The following is an 18,786-nucleotide window of genomic DNA, read 5'->3' as shown; positions in this document are numbered from 1 at the left end:
ATGCAAGATATAATTTAAAAGGATTTGGAAATTGCAGCACCGTCCTTTGGTGTGCACCTTTATCTTGCTACACCTTTATCCATTCAATAGTATACTTTTTTTTAGGTTTTTCATGTACTCAATATTTTTTTTTTTAAAGTCCACATAAACAGTATTGCCTTTCGTGCACTGTAATAGCAAATTAGTTTTGGCAGAGGAGAGAATTTTAAAACGTATTAACGGCTTAACATTTCGAACAGCTTGGCCGGTTTGGTCGTCGAGGAAGAGAGAAAGGGAAGGAGATAGAAAGGGTGTGTGAAGAAGTGAGAAGAAAGAAGGAAAAAAGAGAGTTTATTTTATATCGCAAATATCGACCGTTGGATGAGATCGTAATCGAACGGTAATGAAAGGGATACGCAAAGGTAGGTAAAATAAGAGTAAGCAGAATAATTTATCATATATATATATATATATATATATATATATATATATATATATATATATGAGATTATCATTTCTCAAGCTACCGGAGATAATTTTATCTTCGGCTACTAAATTATAACCGTACAAAGATGGATCAATGGTAATAAAGAAAGAGAGAGAAAAATAGAATCATAACCAATCAAAGGTGAATCAATTAATATAAGAAAATAAATAAACAAAAAACGTAATTTTGGAGTGACCGGAGATAAACTTATCTCAAGTTGCCGAAGAAATATTTTTCCATATATATATATATATATATATGGTAACTATTTGATTGTTGGACGTCAGGCGACTGGAGAAATATAAACCCCCCAAAAAATCACATAAATCAGTACTCAAAATTTAATAAATAACTTCATATTTAAAAGATACAAATCACAGTTTACCAAAAAAAATAAAAATACAAATCACATAACTATATAAGACATAAGTTTAAAAACGCAAAAAGAGAAAATTGAATTTAACAAAATGGAAAATAGGTTTTTAAAAAGGTTCACTTTTTCTACCGTCAAAGTAGATAACTTATTTATATTGAACCCAAAACGACGTCGTTTTGAGACAGAAATCAAGGTATTTTTGTAGTTATAATTTATTTCAGGGTTATAATAGTCATTTTCATTATAATTTTTTAATTTTTTAATCCAAAACGACGTCGTTTTGAAAGCGAATGTAGATAACTTATCTATATTCATTGCAAAAATATTAAAGCCTTTTAAAAAAAAAAATTAAGTTTAAGAAAAAATGGTAAAAACATAAACAGTTACATTTCTACCATTTTTACGTTTCTACGCGGCGTTTTTATCCAATTTGAATGAGGACCGTTTTTACAGTGCGTTTCTACTATTTATACACTTTTAGATTAGTTTTTGACAACAACGATGGAAACTAAGAAAAGTCCAAAATACAAAACCTAACTAGGAAAGGAAAATAACAACAAAAAACAAACAATCCAAGTCTAATCAAATGTCATGTCCTTAACACCATCATCTGCTACATCATCAGGTGCAGCAAGGTCCTCATAGTCAGGATCTTCAAAAATGGGAGAAACATCTGTCTATGCAATCATAAAGCTCTCAACATGACAATCTATGTTATATATGTGCTACTCATTTGATCCAATATGGTCTCTATCCTAGTGATGCGTGCCTCTAAGTCAATGAAGCGCCCGTCCATGCGATCCAGTCTATGGGTCACATCTCGATGCATCTGCTGTAGGAAAATCATGACATCATGAGAGGAGTATCCCTGTGGATTAGCTGGAGGAGGAGGAGGATCATCTGCATCTTCATCAACAACAAAATCTGTTGCAAGCATAATATCAGAAGCATGAGAAGCATCCTCCTGGTCAGCATTCGGCATGTGTGTGTTGTTACCCTGGGCATCGTGTGCATCCTCTCCATCATCATTGAAAGAACTGTCGTGCTTGTTTAACTACACATTAATTATGTATTAATTAATTGCATGGAATAAAGTCAAATTTATTTATTGCATGAGATATTTCAAGAAAGTCACGACTGCTCATTCATCAAAATTTTGGAGTGAGTATTCATTTATTACTTATGGTGTTATCTATATTAATTACTTTAATTTATACTAGTTGTAACAAACATGAAAATATGAAAAAAAAAAGTCTTGTGTGATCACATTACACACACAATTCATTAACTTCAAATTAAATAAAAGAAAAAAAAATTCAATTTTGATAAAGGTGAAACATAAGAATGGCATAAATACCTTTGTTGATTCAGAACAACCATCATCCTTCTCCTTGTCACCATCAACTCCAATATTGCTCTCCATCTATATTTGAAAATAGCATTTAATCAATAGGCACACAAGTTTCAAATGCAAATATACGAAACACATGTATGCACAAGAAATGGGCATGAAAAAGGCCTTTATCTTGTCAGGAACACTTGAAAAAGGTATTATGATATATTATAGAATTGTGTAAATACTTTGTACAAAGGTTCTCTATTTATAGAGAATACAAGACCTAGAATACTTGACCTAATGGGCTAAGCTCAATACAACAAATAATAAATAAATAAATAATATTAATATTTACAACACTCTCCCTCAAGCTGAGGAATAGATATTTATCATTCCCAGCTTGCTAGTAAGCTCTTGAAATCTATCTGAAGGAAGTCCCTTTGTCAATACATCAGCTAATTGACGCCCGGTGGGAATGTAGGGTATGGTAATCAACCCGCTATCAAGTTTCTCTTTGATGAAATGGCGGTCGACCTCAATATGTTTAGTCCGATCATGTTGAACCGGATTATGAGCTATACAAATAGCTGACTTATTATCACATAGCAGCTTCATTGGTCCCTCACATTTTATTTTGAGATCATCAAGTATAATTTTCACCCATAGTAACTCACAAATGCCTTGAGCCATGGCTCGAAATTCAGCCTCTGCACTTGATCTGACAACCACATCTTGTTTCTTACTTCTCCATGTCACCAAGTTACCACAAAGAAACATACAATAACTAGTGGTAGAACGACGGTCCGTCACAGATCCAGCATAATCAGCATCAGTGTAGATTTCTAAAGAGAGATTGCCATCTCGCCGGAATAACAGTCCTTTACCAGGAGTAGCTTTAAGATACTGAAGAATTCTCTCCACTGCCTGCATGTGTTTCTCCTTTGGATCATGCATAAACTGACTGACAACATTAACAACATAAGCTAAGTCTGGTCTAGTATGAGCCAGATATATCAATTTCCCAACTAGCCGTTGATATTGTCCTTTATCAACTGGAGGACTCTCCTCTTCAAAGCCTATCTTGTGATTCTGCTCAATAGGAGTATTAGAGGGTTTACACCCGAGCTTTCCTGCTTCTTTGAGAAGATCCAAAACATATTTCCTCTGATTGATAAAAAATCCTTTGCTTGAATAAGCTACTTCTGTCCCTAGGAAATATCTCAGTTTCCCAAGGTCTTTGACTTCGAACTCAGAGGCAAGTCGTGTCTGCAGAATCTGTCTCTCCATAAAATCATCACCTGTGATAATAATATCATCAACATATACAAGGAGCACAGTAAGCTTCCCATTTTGGGAGTGCTTGAAGAAAAGAGTGTGATCTCCTTGACTCTGTCTGTATCCTAAGGTCATCATAACCTTAGTAAACCTTCCAAACCAAGCACGAGGTGACTGCTTCAATCCATACAAGGCCTTTTTTAATCGACAAACTTTATTTTCCCCTTCACAGAATCAAAACCAGGCGGGATTTCCGTGTAGACTTCTTCTTCTAACTCACCATTGAGGAAAGCATTTTTCACATCAAATTGATTTATATCCCAATTGTAATGGGCAACAAGGGATAACAAGATTCTCACCGTATTCATCTTTGCAACTGGAGCAAAGGTTTCTTCATAATCAATGCCATAGGTTTGAGTGTAACCTTTGGCGACTAATCGAGCCTTGTATCTCTCAAGAGTGCCATCAGAAATATATTTCAGGGCATAAACCCATCTGCACCCTACTGCTTTCTTTCAGTTGGGTCTATCAATAACCTCCCATGTTTTATTTTTCTCCAACGCACTCATCTCCTCTTGCATGGCTTGAGCCCAATTCCCATCTTTCAAGGCTTCATGTACTGATTTTGGAATTGCAATAGAATCTAGTGCTGAAACAAAGCTTTTGTGCTGCACAGAAAGATTAGCAGAGGAAACAAAGCGGGAGATAGGGTATTGAGTACAAGAGGGACAGGAGGAACAAGTTTTCTTGTGACAAGATCTTTTTCCTTTTCTAAGAGCAATGGGCAAATCATCAGAATCAACATTAATGGGTAACTCATCAGAAATATTAACATCATGATCAGAAATATGAGATTCAGGAGAAACAAGAGACTCAGAAGAAACAGGAGATTCAGGACTTACCAGTGGTTCAGACGATTGAGGTTGCTGGTGAGACAGTATGGGTTGTTTCCTCCTCTGATATACCAATTTAGGTGTCAAAATTTTCCGTATCTCAGGTGTATTTGAAGGTTCTGACACACCAGGAGCAGATACACTAGGTAGAGAGAAGACTGATCCAGGCTCAAAGAAGGAAGGGGACGAGTCTTCTGAAGAACTGTTCTCCCCCTGACGATGAGGACCCAGGAAATAAGATTCAGATTCTTGAAAGGTGACATCCATAGAAACAAAAATTTTTCGACTTGGTGGATGATAACACTTGTACCCTTTTTTATAAGGGGTATAACCAAGGAAGACACACTTAAGAGCCCTAGGATCCAACTTACTCCGATGTTGTTTATGAACATGGACAAAGGCAACACATCCAAATACTTTTGGTGGAAGGCTCTGCAATATGGGAACAGAAGGAAAGAAGGAAGTCATGAAATGAATAGGACTTATATTGTTAAGGATCCGTGAAGGTAAACGGTTGATCAAAAAAGTTGCAGCTAACACTGCTTCTCCCCAATAAGAACTAGGTACAGATGTCTGGAAAAGTAGTGCTCTAGCAACTTCAAGAAGGTGACGATTTTTCCTTTCAGCAACCCCGTTTTGTTGAGGGGTATCAACACATGTGAGCTCATGAATCATACCTCTGTCTGAAATGAATTGTGACAGGCGTTGATTGACGTACTCAGTACCATTATCAGATCTGAGTCTTTTAATACCTTTACCAAACTGAGTCTCAACCATGTGATGAAACCGAATAAATATCTCTGGTACTTCAGACTTGTTTTTCATCAAGTATATCCATGTTACCCGAGTACAATCGTCAATAAAAGAAACAAACCACCTTGCACCTAAAACACTGTGCACTTTAGAAGGGCCCCAAACATCAGAATGGATAAGAGAAAAAGGTTCCTTGCTTTTAATAATGCTAGAAGGAAATGACACTCGATGGTGTTTTACAAATTCACAAACATCACAATGAAAGGTCTCAACCGACTTATTGAGAAACAGAGAGGGGAACATAGACTTCAAAAGACTAAATGGTGGATGCCCAGACACTTGTGATGGAGCCAAATCATAGACTCTGCAGCAGAAGGATGACGTGTCATTAATAACTGATTTTTGCTAGCATGGTCTGGAAGGAGATGATACAACCCATCCTGTTCATTAGCAACTCCAATTGTCTTCTTCGTGGTAAGATCCTGAATAACACAATGAGAAGGAAAAAATGTGATAGAACAATTCAAATCATTTGTAAGTTTTTGAGTGGAGATAAGATTAGTAGAAAGCTGAGGAACATAAAGGACATTCTTAAGAAACAAGGAAGGTTGAATTTGAATGTTACCAGAACCAATAACTGATTTATGGGATCCATCAGCTACGGATATAGTATAACTACCAACAGTAGGGTGATAAGAACAAAACAACTCAGTACGACAAGCCATATGATCAGTTGCACCAGAATCCAAAATCCATGAGGTTTTAAAATCAGTGCAAGAAGCAAGAAGAGATGTAGAACGTGTGTTCTTACCAGATAAGATCAAAGAACGGTCATATGGCTTACACATATTATCAATAGCGGGTTTAAGCTGATCCATGGAGAAGAGAGAAAAAAACAAGCAGGAATATATATATTTTTTTTGAACAGTACCGCGTTTTTTTTTTTTTTTTTTGAGCTGTTCCAGTAGTCTGATGAAAAAGTAACCTCCGTAGAATGATAGATCTAAGAAAACGGAGTGAAACAGGGGTCCTCACAGTCCAAAAGGTCCCCGAAATTTTTTTTCCGGCGACGGCTTTGTGGCGGCGAGAGGCAAATAGAGTTGGTTTTTAAAGATGGTGATTTGCGGAAGCAGAACCCTCAGAATCGAGAGCTCTGACACCAACTTGAAAAAGGTATTCTGATATATTATAGAATTGTGTAAATACTTTGTACAAAGGTTCTCTATTTATAGAGAATACAAGACCTAGAATACTTGATCTAATGGGCTAAGCCCAATACAACAAATAATAAATAAATAAATAATATTAATATTTACAACAGTAACTGATAGGATAATTAGTTAGTTTTCAATTTTCCTTCAGCCTATATCAGTATTAGTAGTTAGTTAGAGGGGAGAGAATTTAAGATAAGAAAATAAGTTGTTATAAAGTTATGAGTAAACACCCTTTTTAGTCCCTGTCAATATCTACGAAGTCCTTTTTAGTCCCTGGCAATAAAAAAGGACTAAATTGGTCCCTGAAATTATAAAAAAAGGGCCATGTTAGTCCTTATGTCAACTCCCAAATATGTAGAGTGGCTCTTTTCTTGTACTTTCAGGGACCAATTTGGTCCTTTTTTATTGCCAGGGACTGAAAAGGACTTCGTAGATATTGCCAGGGACTAAAAAGGGTGTTTACTCTAAAGTTATTACTTAGGATAAGGAGATAAGATAATTGTTATCTTTATCTCCTATTTAGGATAAGTAATTAATTTTATGTATATCCTTACTGTTCTCTGTTATGGTTTTTTCTCTATAAATAGAAATATCGTAGGATCATAGGGGAATATATCTAGACTTTTTTGAATATCTGCCACATGAGCCAGGGGCTTAAGGGATTCCTCAAATCTGGGAGCTAGCTCTTTTCTTCTATTGCATTATATTTTCTTTGGTTAATCAATACAAAATCTCTCTTCCCAAAATATCTCTATTAGTAACTCAACACAATTTCAACATTTGGAACTCAATCCATTTAGCTTCCGAAGCTTCTCAGCTTCTGCCTGTTTTTTCTCCCACTCATCCCTTGCTGGCAAATATCTGAGGTGACAACAGTCCAATGTCTTGTGCTCTCAAAATCAACCCGCTAGTAGGAAAATTCTTGTAAGAAAATTATACAACTATGAAAGACAAGTCGTACAAGGAGCTAGGGAAAATAACTGACCGGTTTTGACAGTCTAATCAGGTTACTTATCAGTCCACGCATCCTTTCCTCACACTGAACATTTACCTTCAGTCATAAGATGATTACATGCAAACCTACAAAAAATGAAAAGTGAAAATTTTCTTGAATCTCACCAGTGACAAGAATTTATCCACATAATTGCTCATACCCTTCATGCCACACTTGGCCACTACAAGAGTAACAACATAAAACAGGTATAAGGCCGAGTACATATCCTGATAAGCTCAAAAGGAAATAACTAAAACATATGGAAAATGGTATGGCATGAATAGAAAACTAACTAAGGTCAATTAACTTTTTCTGCAAGATCAGCCTTTCTTCTTCTTGCACAGCTTTTCGAGATGCTTCTGAAACTCGACTGTCCTCTTTGGGCCCTGAAAATAACTGCTCTTCTTGGTCCTGTAAAAGAGAGAAACATTGGAAATGACTCCAGATTTTGAAATAGAAGAGTAAACATTTCCTGCTTATTGAGCTATCTGGCTTAGTTCAACACGACAAAGTATCATACCCTAAGATCAACTCCACTAACAGCAGTGACATCATTAAGTTGCTCAATGCTTTGTTATACAGATACCCCAGATTCTTTTCGTTTCTTACTGTACAATAACAGGCACAGTATGCATAAACCAAAAGAGTTGGAAATTATGAAGTTAACCCAAAAAATAAGTGAATAATGATCCGGTAGAGTAAGACATATATAACCTTGGAGGAGGAGGTGAGGAACCAAGTGCTTCAAGTGGTTTTTTCTGGCCAACCGAAGGCTTTTTAAGAGGTATCCTTGCTCTAATTCCAGAAGCATTTGATGGGATCTGAGAGCTTAATTGATCATATTCAGAAGTGGGGCTAAGGAAATTATACAAGAACAAATTTAAAGATATCACTATAAACATGTAATGAAATCAGAATTTTCCGAGAAAGTATGAGAAAATATGAGAGAAAGTGCAGAGAGAGAAAAGGAAATTCCTCTGAATTTGTAACATCCCGAGCGCTGACGAGGGCAGGGAATGATTGCCAGTGCGAAAGGGCATGGACAAGGAGCGGCTCCTGGCAGGCTTCCGGCGACGGGGGTACATAAATGAATCGAATCAACACCTAAATGAGAGGGATTCCAGAGACTGTGCTGGTATGAGACGGTACAGTTGAGAATAGCTTATAAGAATTAATTGGTATTACCTATACTAACAAGATGCATCTACTTTTCGGTAGCCCGGAACGGAAGAACTCCATAGTTAAGGGTGCTTGACTTGGGGCAATTCTGGGATGGGTGACCTCCTGGGAAGTTTTCCCGAGAAGTGTGCGAGTGAGGACAAAGCATGCTGAAAAGTCTCGTGTTAGTGTGTGGGGACAGTCGTTGATCCTTGCAAGTTGCCAGGCGTTACAGGTGGTATCAGAGCAGGATCTCTCTTCTAGTACGGTATGGTTCAAGGACGAACCAGGCGGAAGTTGGTGGGCATGTAACGTCCTGGGCGCTAACGAGGGCGGGGAGTGATCGCCGATGTGAAAGGGCATGGGAAGAAGCGACTCCTGGCAGGCTTCCAGCGACGGGGGTACATAAATGAATCAAATCAATACCTGAAAGAGAGGGATTCCAGAGACTGTGCTGATATGGGACGGTACAGTTGAGAATAGCTTATAAGAATCAATTGGTACTACCTATACTAACAAGATGCATCTACTTTTCGGTAACCCGGAACAGAAGAACACCATAGTTAAGCGTGCTTGACTTGGGGCAATTCTGAGATGAGTGACCTCTTGGGAAGTTTTCCCGGGAAGTGTACGAGTGAGGACAAAGCATGCTGAAAAGTCTCGTGTTAGTGTGTGGGAAAAATCGTTGATCCTTGCAAGTTGCCAGGCGTTACAGAATTGTCCAGAGTGAAAACTGAATTGATTTATTTACACAGCAGTACATATATTTATAGTTGTATACAATCAATACGACCCACTATTCTAAAAGAGCAACTTTGCAAACAAAAGGTGGGGTACAGAGCCAAATCTCAAGGCTAACAAAATTGGAAATTCAGGGTTGACGGGTCCTATTCTGCTGCGAATTCAAGTAAGCAGGGATGAAAATGATTCAAGGCATTTACAGGTGACTCATGACTCAACTCTATTTTGGCTCAATAAGCTAAGCTCATGAGCAAAAGAATTGAGCATGAGCTAGAATATATGGTTGACTTTAAATATAAGATAAGCATGAGTTAGTTAGTGCTCAACTCATTTGCTCATGAAGTAGCATAATAAACATATCTTCAAAGTTTTTAACACAAGAATATTACAAAACATTATTTTTTGGTCCATGAGTGTTGATTTCAATATGGCAGTATATTATACGTATAGAACCAGTTTTATGCAATATGGAACTCTTTTTTAAAACCCAATTGGCTCATTTAATGTTGTGAGTTCACTTGGCTCAACCCGATTGAGCTCATTGAGCCAGCTCAAGTAGCTCTTGACTCTAACTTGAGCCAAGCATGAGCTTAGAAAATTAGCACACAGAACACGAACAAATAGTGAACTGAGATAAAAGTGAAAGAGCACTAGCTCAGCTCCACTCAGTCATTTCCAATCCTACATGCACGGATAATGGAGGTTTCAAAAATATCAATTTTTAGTGCTGTCTGACAAATGACAAAAATTTGGACAACAAAATAAGAACCATTGGCATATAAGTAACATAAACCCAAGCCCGAATAAAGACTATCATCTATGAATGCGAAAATTATCAAAACACCCCTAGAATGGAACTAATGAAATTAACTAAGTAACAGGTTACTAATCCTAAACAACTCTAAAAAATTACGATCTAGTAAAGATCAAAGGGAATATATAAACAGCTCCACAATTATAGTTAATAAAAAAAAAAAAAAATAGGACGAAATTTGATTCTTAAGTTGGTTTGCTTGACACTAGTATATCATGTATTTTATGGATGCCATATATAGTGTCAAAAAACCATTTTGAACTGTGAAGTTTAAGAGAAAGGCCTTACCATATATAGAGGCAATATATCTACAACTTACATGGAGAATATATATATATATATATATATATATATATATATCGATATATAAATATAAACACAGTTGCATTATATGTGGACTAGTTAAAATTTATAAGAAAACTGATTTTGAGAAGGGTTTTTGTGGTTTTTTAAATTGGGGAATTTTAAGTTAGGGATTCCTTTGTTTAGGTAGTGTTGTAAATAATATTGATTTAGTTATTATTTAGTTTATTGTTGTATTGGGCCAAACCCTTTGTTGTATTGGGCCAAGGCCTTTAGGTTAAAAGTAGGTCACATATTCTCTATAAATAGAGAATCCCTTGTACACATTATTTAAAATTCTAAAATATATCAGAATACCCTTTTTCAAGTTGGTATCAGAGCTCTCGATCTTGAGGGCTCTGCTTCCGCGCCTACGAAACCCTTTTTTTGTTTTCCATCTCTCGCTGCCATCAGCCGCCAACGGAAAAATTTTCCAGGGACCTCTTGGACCGAGAGATCACTGCTTCTCTTTGTTTTTCTCTCATCTTCCTCAATAACAAGACCCCAAACTGAACCGTTCCACGCCACCTCCAAACAGAAGCGTTTTTCACTAACCAAGAACACTGTTCATCGCGATTGACCTTCTTTTTGGCGACCATTCAACTCCGATCAGCCCCAGATAGGTTCGCAACCCTTGGACGACCTTCGCCTGAAAAGCCCAGCCCGATCGGACGTCAGACGCGCCTCCACGCGCCGCTTCTTTCCCTGCGCGTGAATCTCACGCGCCGCCAGCTTCACCGGCGCGTGACGGTTGCTATTGGCTGCGGACCGGTGCAGTCTTGACCGACTCTCCAAGCTCGTTCTGGATCTGTGCTCACCTCTTTGATCGGACCTCGTTTGGTAATTTTTCGTGATTTTTTGGCTTCTTGGTACTATTCCTTGAGTTGTTTTGCAGTATGGCCGCTTCCGACGGTGATTCAACTCTAAACTTATCTGAAAAAAATTCTACCTCATCTGTGGTGACCCCTCTTGGTCACAATGATCTTCCAAATCTACATCAGAGTTATCGATTTGACGGATCAAATTATTTGTCATGGTCTCAGTTCATTCGTACTACCATCAAGAGTCGCAATAAGATTGCTCATCTTGATGGCCCTGCTCCTGCTGCCACGGATCCCGATTTTGTTGTTTGGGATAATGAGGATTCTCTTATCATGACTTGGTTGTGGAATTCGATGACTCCTGAAGTGGGTCGTCATTGTATGTTCTTGTCTTCTGCTATGGAGATTTGGGAAACTGTCCGCTCCACTTATTCCTTGAAACAGGATATGGCTGCGCGCTATGAATTGCGCAATAAAATATTCACTACAAAACAAGATTCTTTATCCGTGACTGAGTACTATGGCACCTTGAAGGAGTTATGGACTGAACTTGATCAATTTCAGAGTTTGAAGATGAAATGTACTGCAGATGCTACTGCTTTAGCCAAGGAGGTAGAAAATGAGCGTATTTTTGATTTTCTTGCTGGTTTGAATTCCGAGTATGATCCTATTCGGGTTCAGATACTTGGCAAAGAAACTTTTCCATCCCTTTCTGCTGTTTTCAATACTGTTCGGGGAGAGGAGAATCGTCGGGGTGTTATGATGAACCCTGATAAATCTGTCATGTTATCATCAAAAGATGGTGCTGCTTCTAAACCCACTGATGGGTCTGCTATGATTTCAACAAAAAAAGATGGTTCTACTTACAGGAGTTCCTTTCCAAAATATTCTGATGGAGCATCTTCTAGACCTAAGAAAGATGATCGCTGGTGTTCTTATTGTAAAAGAACAGGTCATATCAAGGATCTATGCTATCGCCTCCATGGAAAACAAACTGTCTTAGAAAAGATGGCAAGGATGCATGGTCAAGCGCATTTTACTTCTTCTGATATAGCTCCTACACCTAATGAGACCCAACCTGCATTTCGTCCAGATGAGTTGGAACGACTTCGAACCATACTTGATTCTCTGAGTAAGCCATCTGGTACTAGTGATTTGGCTATGACTGGTATGAGCTCCAAAATTTCTTCTTTTCTTACTTCATGTATTGATTTTAAACATTCTTGGGTTGTTGATTCTGGTGCTACTGATCATATGGCTTGTTGTGCTGACCCCTTTGTTTCTTATAACCCTACCATTGGCACTCATACGATAGCCGTAGCTGATAGCTCCCATACATCAGTTGCGGGTTCTGGTAACATAAAATTACAGCCTTCCTTACATCTCAAAGATGCTCTTCATGTCCCTAAACTTTCTACTAATCTTCTTTCTATTCATAAAATTACAAAAGATTTAAATTGCACTGTAACCTTCTTTCCTACTCACTGTGTTTTTCAGGATCTCGCCACAGGGAAGACGATTGGGGGTGCTAAAGAGCAAGGTGGGCTGTATTATTTGGTGTCACAATCTCCTGCAACTCATGTTAAGGATCACATCTTACTGTCACATGGCCAGTCAACTGCTGATTCTCTGATTTGGCTTCATCATAAGCGCTTGGGACATCCTCCATTTAGTTTACTCAAGTCTTTATTTCCGTCTTTGTTTTTGTCTAAGTCTGTTGAGTCTTATCATTGTGATGTTTGTGAGTTTGCTAAGCATCATCGTGTGTCTTTCCCTTCTAGTATTACTAAAAGTGTTGAACCTTTTGATCTTATTCATTCTGATGTTTGGGGTCCTTCTAAGGTCTCTCATTCTTCTGGAAATAAATGGTTTGTTTCTTTTATTGATGATTGCACTCGTGTAACTTGGGTTTACTTAATGCATGAAAAGTCTGAGGTACCAAAACTGTTCTTTCAATTTTATAAAATGATTGAGACTCAATTTTGTAAAAAAATCAAAAGACTAAGGACAGATAATGGTACTGAATATGTCAATCACTCTTTTTCCCAATTTATACAAAATCAAGGTATGATTCATGAACTTACATGTGTAGACACCCCTCAACAAAATGGGGTTGCTGAAAGGAAAAATCGTCACCTTCTTGAAGTTGCTCGTGCCTTATTGTTTCAAACACATGTACCCAAATGCTATTGGGGAGATGCCATTCTTACTGCAGCATTCTTGATCAATCGTCTACCCACTCGGGTTCTCGATCATGTAAGTCCTATTCACTCCATGACTTCTTTTTTTTCTTCTATTCCAACTTTGCAAAGTCTTCCTCCTCGAGTGTTTGGGTGTGTTGTCTTTGTTCATATTCATAAACAGCATCGCAGTAAGTTGGATCCTAGGGCTCTTAAATGTGTCTTCCTTGGATATGCTCCTGATAAGAAGGGCTACAAGTGTTATCACCCTGGAAGTCGGAAATTTTTTGTTTCTATGGATGTTACATTTCAGGAATCTGAGTCCTTTTTCCAAGGTCCTCATCTTCAGGGGGAGAATGATTCACCAGAAGACTCATCACCTTCCTTCTTTGAAACTTCAGTGTCTACTCCTTCACCTGTGTCAGTGTCTCTTCCTCTTGTTCCTGTTCCTAATGTGTCTGTGACTGATCCTCCTATGACTGATACATCAAGTACACAAGAGATACGGAAGATTGTAACACCTGAATTGGTATATCAAAGAAGGAAACAGCCCACATTGCCTCAACAGCAACCTCAATCGTCTGAACCACTGGTAAGTCCTGAATCTCATATTTCTGATCATGATACTTCTGATGACTTACCCATTACTACTGCTTCTGATGATTTACCCATTGCTTTAAGAAAAGGAAAAAGATCTTGTTCCAAGAAATCTTGTTCTTCCTGTCCCTCTTGTACTCAATACCCTATCTCCCATTTTGTTTCCTCTGCTAATCTTTCTGTGCAGCACAAAAGCTTTGTTTCAGCACTAGATTCTACTTCAATCCCAAAATCAGTACATGAAGCTTTGAGAGATGGGAATTGGGCTCAAGCCATGCAAGAGGAGATGAATGCGTTGGAGAAAAATAAAACATGGGAGGTTATTGATAGACCCAACGGAAAGAAAGCAGTAGGGTGCAGATGGGTTTATACCCTAAAATATAATTCTGATGGCACTCTTGAGAGATACAAGGCTCGATTAGTCGCCAAAGGTTACACTCAAACCTATGGCATTGATTATGAAGAAACCTTTGCTCCAGTTGCAAAAATGAATACAGTGAGAATCTTGTTGTCCCTTGCTGCCCATTACAATTGGGATATAAATCAATTTGATGTGAAAAATGCTTTCCTCAATGGTGAGTTAGAAGAAGAAGTCTACATGGAAATCCCGCCTGGTTTTGATTCTGTGAAGGGGGAAAATAAAGTTTGTCGATTAAAAAAGGCCTTGTATGGATTGAAGCAGTCACCTCGTGCTTGGTTTGGGAGGTTTACTAAGGTTATGATGACCTTAGGATATAGACAGAGTCAAGGAGATCACACTCTTTTCTTTAAGCACTCCCAAAACGGGAAGCTTACTGTGCTCCTTGTATATGTTGATGATATTATTATCACAGGTAATGATTTTGTGGAGAGACAGATTCTGCAGACACGGCTTGCCTCTGAGTTCGAAGTCAAAGACCTTGGGAAACTGAGATATTTCCTAGGGATAGAAGTAGCTCATTCAAGCAAAGGAATTTTTATCAGCCAAAGGAAATATGTTCTTGATCTTCTCAAAGAAGCAGGAAAGCTCGGGTGTAAACCCTCTAATACTCCTATTGAGCAGAATCACAAGATGGGCTATGAAGAAGAGAGTCCTCCAGTTGATAAAGGACAATATCAACGGCTAGTTGGGAAATTGATATATCTGGCCCATACTAGACCAGACCTAGCTTATGCTGTTAGTGTTGTCAGTCAGTTTATGCACAATCCAAAGGAAAAACACATGCAGGCTGTAGAGAGAATTCTCCAGTATCTTAAAGGTACTCCTGGTAAAGGATTGTTATTCCGACGTGATGGCAATCTATCTTTAGAAGTCTACACAGATGCTGATTATGCTGGATCCATGACTGACCGTCGTTCTACCACTGGTTATTGCATGTTTCTTTGCGGTAACTTGGTGACATGGAGAAGTAAGAAACAAGATGTGGTTGCCAGATCAAGTGCAGAAGCTGAATTTCGAGCTATGGCTCAAGGCATTTGTGAGTTACTGTGGCTGAAAATTGTACTTGATGATCTCAAAATAAAATGTGAGGGACCTATGAAGCTGCTATGTGATAATAAGTCCGCTATTTGTATAGCTCATAATCCAGTTCAACATGATCGGACTAAACATATTGAGGTCGACCGCCATTTCATCAAAGAGAAACTTGATAGCGGGTTGATTACCACTCCATACATTCCCACTGGGCGTCAATTAGCTGATCTATTAACAAAGGGGCTTCCTTCAGACAGATTTCAAGAACTTACTAGCAAGCTGGGAATGATAAATATCTATTCCTCAGCTTGAGGGGGAGTGTTGTAAATAATATTGATTTAGTTATTATTTAGTTTATTGTTGTATTGGGCCAAGCCCTTTGTTGTATTGGGCCAAGGCCTTTAGGTTAAAAGTAGGTCACATATTCTCTATAAATAGAGAATCCCTTGTACACATTATTTACAATTCTAAAATATATCAGAATACCCTTTTTCAAGTGGTAGATATACTCTTATCCCACTTTATTTCCAGTTTGGTTATCACCCTTTTTTTTTGGGAGGGGTAAGTTCTTGTGGAGGGCCAAAAATATCTCCCTTTTCACAACTTTGAAACCTTTTGCTTGAATATTGACAATAAAGAAATTTCAGAATTCTTCTTATCCATTCTTGGATACCTAGTTCCACATTAAAGTAAAGTTAATACTCTACCCAAAAAAAAAAGGGACAGGGGAAGGGGATTGAGAACTATCTGTGCGTACTCAAAACTAGGATACAAAAAGTTTCACAGAGCAATAAGTGAAAAAGATTATTTGCTATAAACAAATTAACAAACATAATGAAATTTCCTGAACACATAGAGAGAATTAATGTTTCATAAATTTACATTCAACATGACGTAGCACTAAGGGATGCATACTGCCCAAGAAAACAAAGATAAATTTGGATACTATATAATCCAGAAAATTTTAGCCATTGTATCTTAGACAAAATCATGTATATCAGTCTCAAACTTACCAAGACACTACGGTCTAGTCGGATCATCACAGAAGGGGAAGCAGAATTGAGTGGCAGCAAGCTAATAGAGGTTGTAGGTGGCATGCTTGTGGATGCTGGAAGACCTCTTGAAAACTCATCCTTTACAGTTCCTTGATTCACACTACCCTGCTCGATCTGTGCAGAATTAACAGAAGGCAATCCATGCAATTTAGACAAATTATGCCTATGTTGCTGCTCAGTAGACAAGTCACCAAGTTCCTTTTTGACATAAGAAACAGATGATAATGAGCCCAAATTTTGTTCTTTGTTTGTTGATGGTTGCCGAGTATTTGAAGTATGTTGAGATGCTGTATTATTTACAGCAGTACACATAGATCCACCTGGCAGTCTCTTGGGATCATTGAAAGAATTCTGCCGTTCAACTTTTGGCATACCAATCACATTCAAACCCTGTGTTGCCCCACCTAAGTGATTTGAACCAATGCTTTGATGTGGAATTTGACTCAAATGTGAATCATGTGGTTGCAGTTTGATAGATGAAGTAGAACTACTGGTTGTCCCAGAAAAAGGGTTATAATTACCACTACTACCTCCATATGCTGATGGGAAATGTAGATGTTGATGTTGTTGCTGCTGCTTGTTAAACCCTTGTATGTAAACTGATGATCTTTCTGTTTCTTGACTAACAGCATTGGAACTGGAAGATGACAATTTGTTAGGTCGCAATCCTTGAGATTCTATTTTAACATCCAATTGCTGAGATTTTCTAGCATTGCTCTCCACAGTTTGGACAGCTGAAGAAGTCATACGAGATTGGTCAGCGGCAGCATTCATACTTCTCTGATGCATCTGCGCAAAAGCATTGGGATCATTCAATTGTCTTGCACCTGAACTAACAGTTGGCATCCTTACAGGGTGCTGCTGCCCAGCTTGTCCTTGAATGGGCCTTGTCTATAAAAAAAAAAAAAGTTGTTTGGTTAAAAAAAATATTACCGAAAAAATTAGATAATATTTATGAAGTCTATGTTTGGCTGTAGGTAAAATATAGATGGAAAAGAACGATGCTATTACGAAAATACCCATGTCTTAAATTTTTTTTGAAACAAACATTCTACCCTTTACCTTCAAAACAAGAAAAAATTTGTGTCTTTGGAGGGTATACTGGTCGTTTGAGATATTGTCTACAAAATGCTTTTGCCGGTTTTCACAAAAAATCACCTCCAAGAATTCTTTCTGAATAGTGCCAAACACCATCATTCCACTTGCATATTCAAAATGCAATGCAATTAGGATTGGTGGGGATTTAGACTAAATCTATGGAACCAAACGAGTGCTTTCCAGAATGCTTCCTTCGGATACATAGGAAAGTTTGAAAAAGAACGCAACCAAACACCACCTTACGTTCTTTTGATGTTAAAATATCATGAGACGATAAAATAAAAAGGGATATGATATTTTTTCTACTATTTTTTTTCTGTCTATTTTTGTCTTTTACTCTCCAACCGTGTTAGATTAAAATCTCAAGAAGAGAAAGAAAGAAAAATGTTAGTTAAGATTCTGATTTAATGGTGTTTTGAAATTGTAGGCAAAGTTAAGCAGAAAAAATAGTAGATAAAATAACTTATCCCAAATAAAAAATATTTGTTCAGTCCCTGCCAACTAATGGAATAACTTTTTGTCACAAAAATGATAGGATATTGTAACAACTAATTAATATTATTATCAAAATAAATAAAAAGTATTAAATATGAAAAATTATAACCATATAAAGATGAAAATAAATATAACCGTTGGATCAATATAATCAATCTAACAGTGAAATCGATTGGTAGTAACATTGATAGTAACACTAATTGATTGTTACATTATCCTTCCCCCTCACAAAACATACAATTTTTGAAATATAAGAATTGATTTTCAGAATCAAAGAAAGAAGAGAAAAATCTATTTGATAAATTAATTTTGAAAAGGGTTTTAAAATTATCGAAAAATTACTGCTTGTTAAATTTATTTTAAGAATAGTTTTTAAAGTAAAAAAAAAAATCATTTGATTGATCTACCCAAAAAAAATTCATTATAAGCCAGAATTTCTGGATTTAAGGGAGCATGTTTAGAAAGTTTCACTACTTTATGTTGATAGGAAGACAGAGATTAGGTGCAAAGGAGAGATTAGGTGCAAAGGATTACTGTCATATGACTAGCAAACTAATTCATATAGATTATGCATTATATATGAAGGGATTAATATTTTTTATATTGTAGGAAATAATTTTATCTTTTATATATACATAAAAATATGTGCGACTATATAAGGAGAAGAGAAAAAAAATGAATTTCATCTATTTTATCTGTATATAAGAGATAAAATTTATCTTCTA

The 18,786-nt window shown here is 37.2% G+C and overlaps 1 pseudogene; it reads right to left on the bottom strand.

Moving 5' to 3' along the window:
• Positions 1-1,420: 1,420 nt before the first annotated feature.
• Positions 1,421-17,662, bottom strand: LOC133302040 (transcription initiation factor TFIID subunit 4b-like; annotated as a pseudogene).
• Positions 17,663-18,786: the final 1,124 nt, after the last annotated feature.

Source organism: Gastrolobium bilobum, unplaced genomic scaffold (assembly GCF_033153095.1).
Source record: "Gastrolobium bilobum isolate Gb01-03AN ecotype WA unplaced genomic scaffold, APGP_CSIRO_Gbil_v1 utg36412, whole genome shotgun sequence".
Lineage (NCBI taxonomy): Eukaryota > Viridiplantae > Streptophyta > Magnoliopsida > Fabales > Fabaceae > Gastrolobium > Gastrolobium bilobum.
The sequence above is the reverse complement of the archived record's forward strand: the minus strand, read 5'-3'. Positions and strand labels throughout refer to the sequence as shown.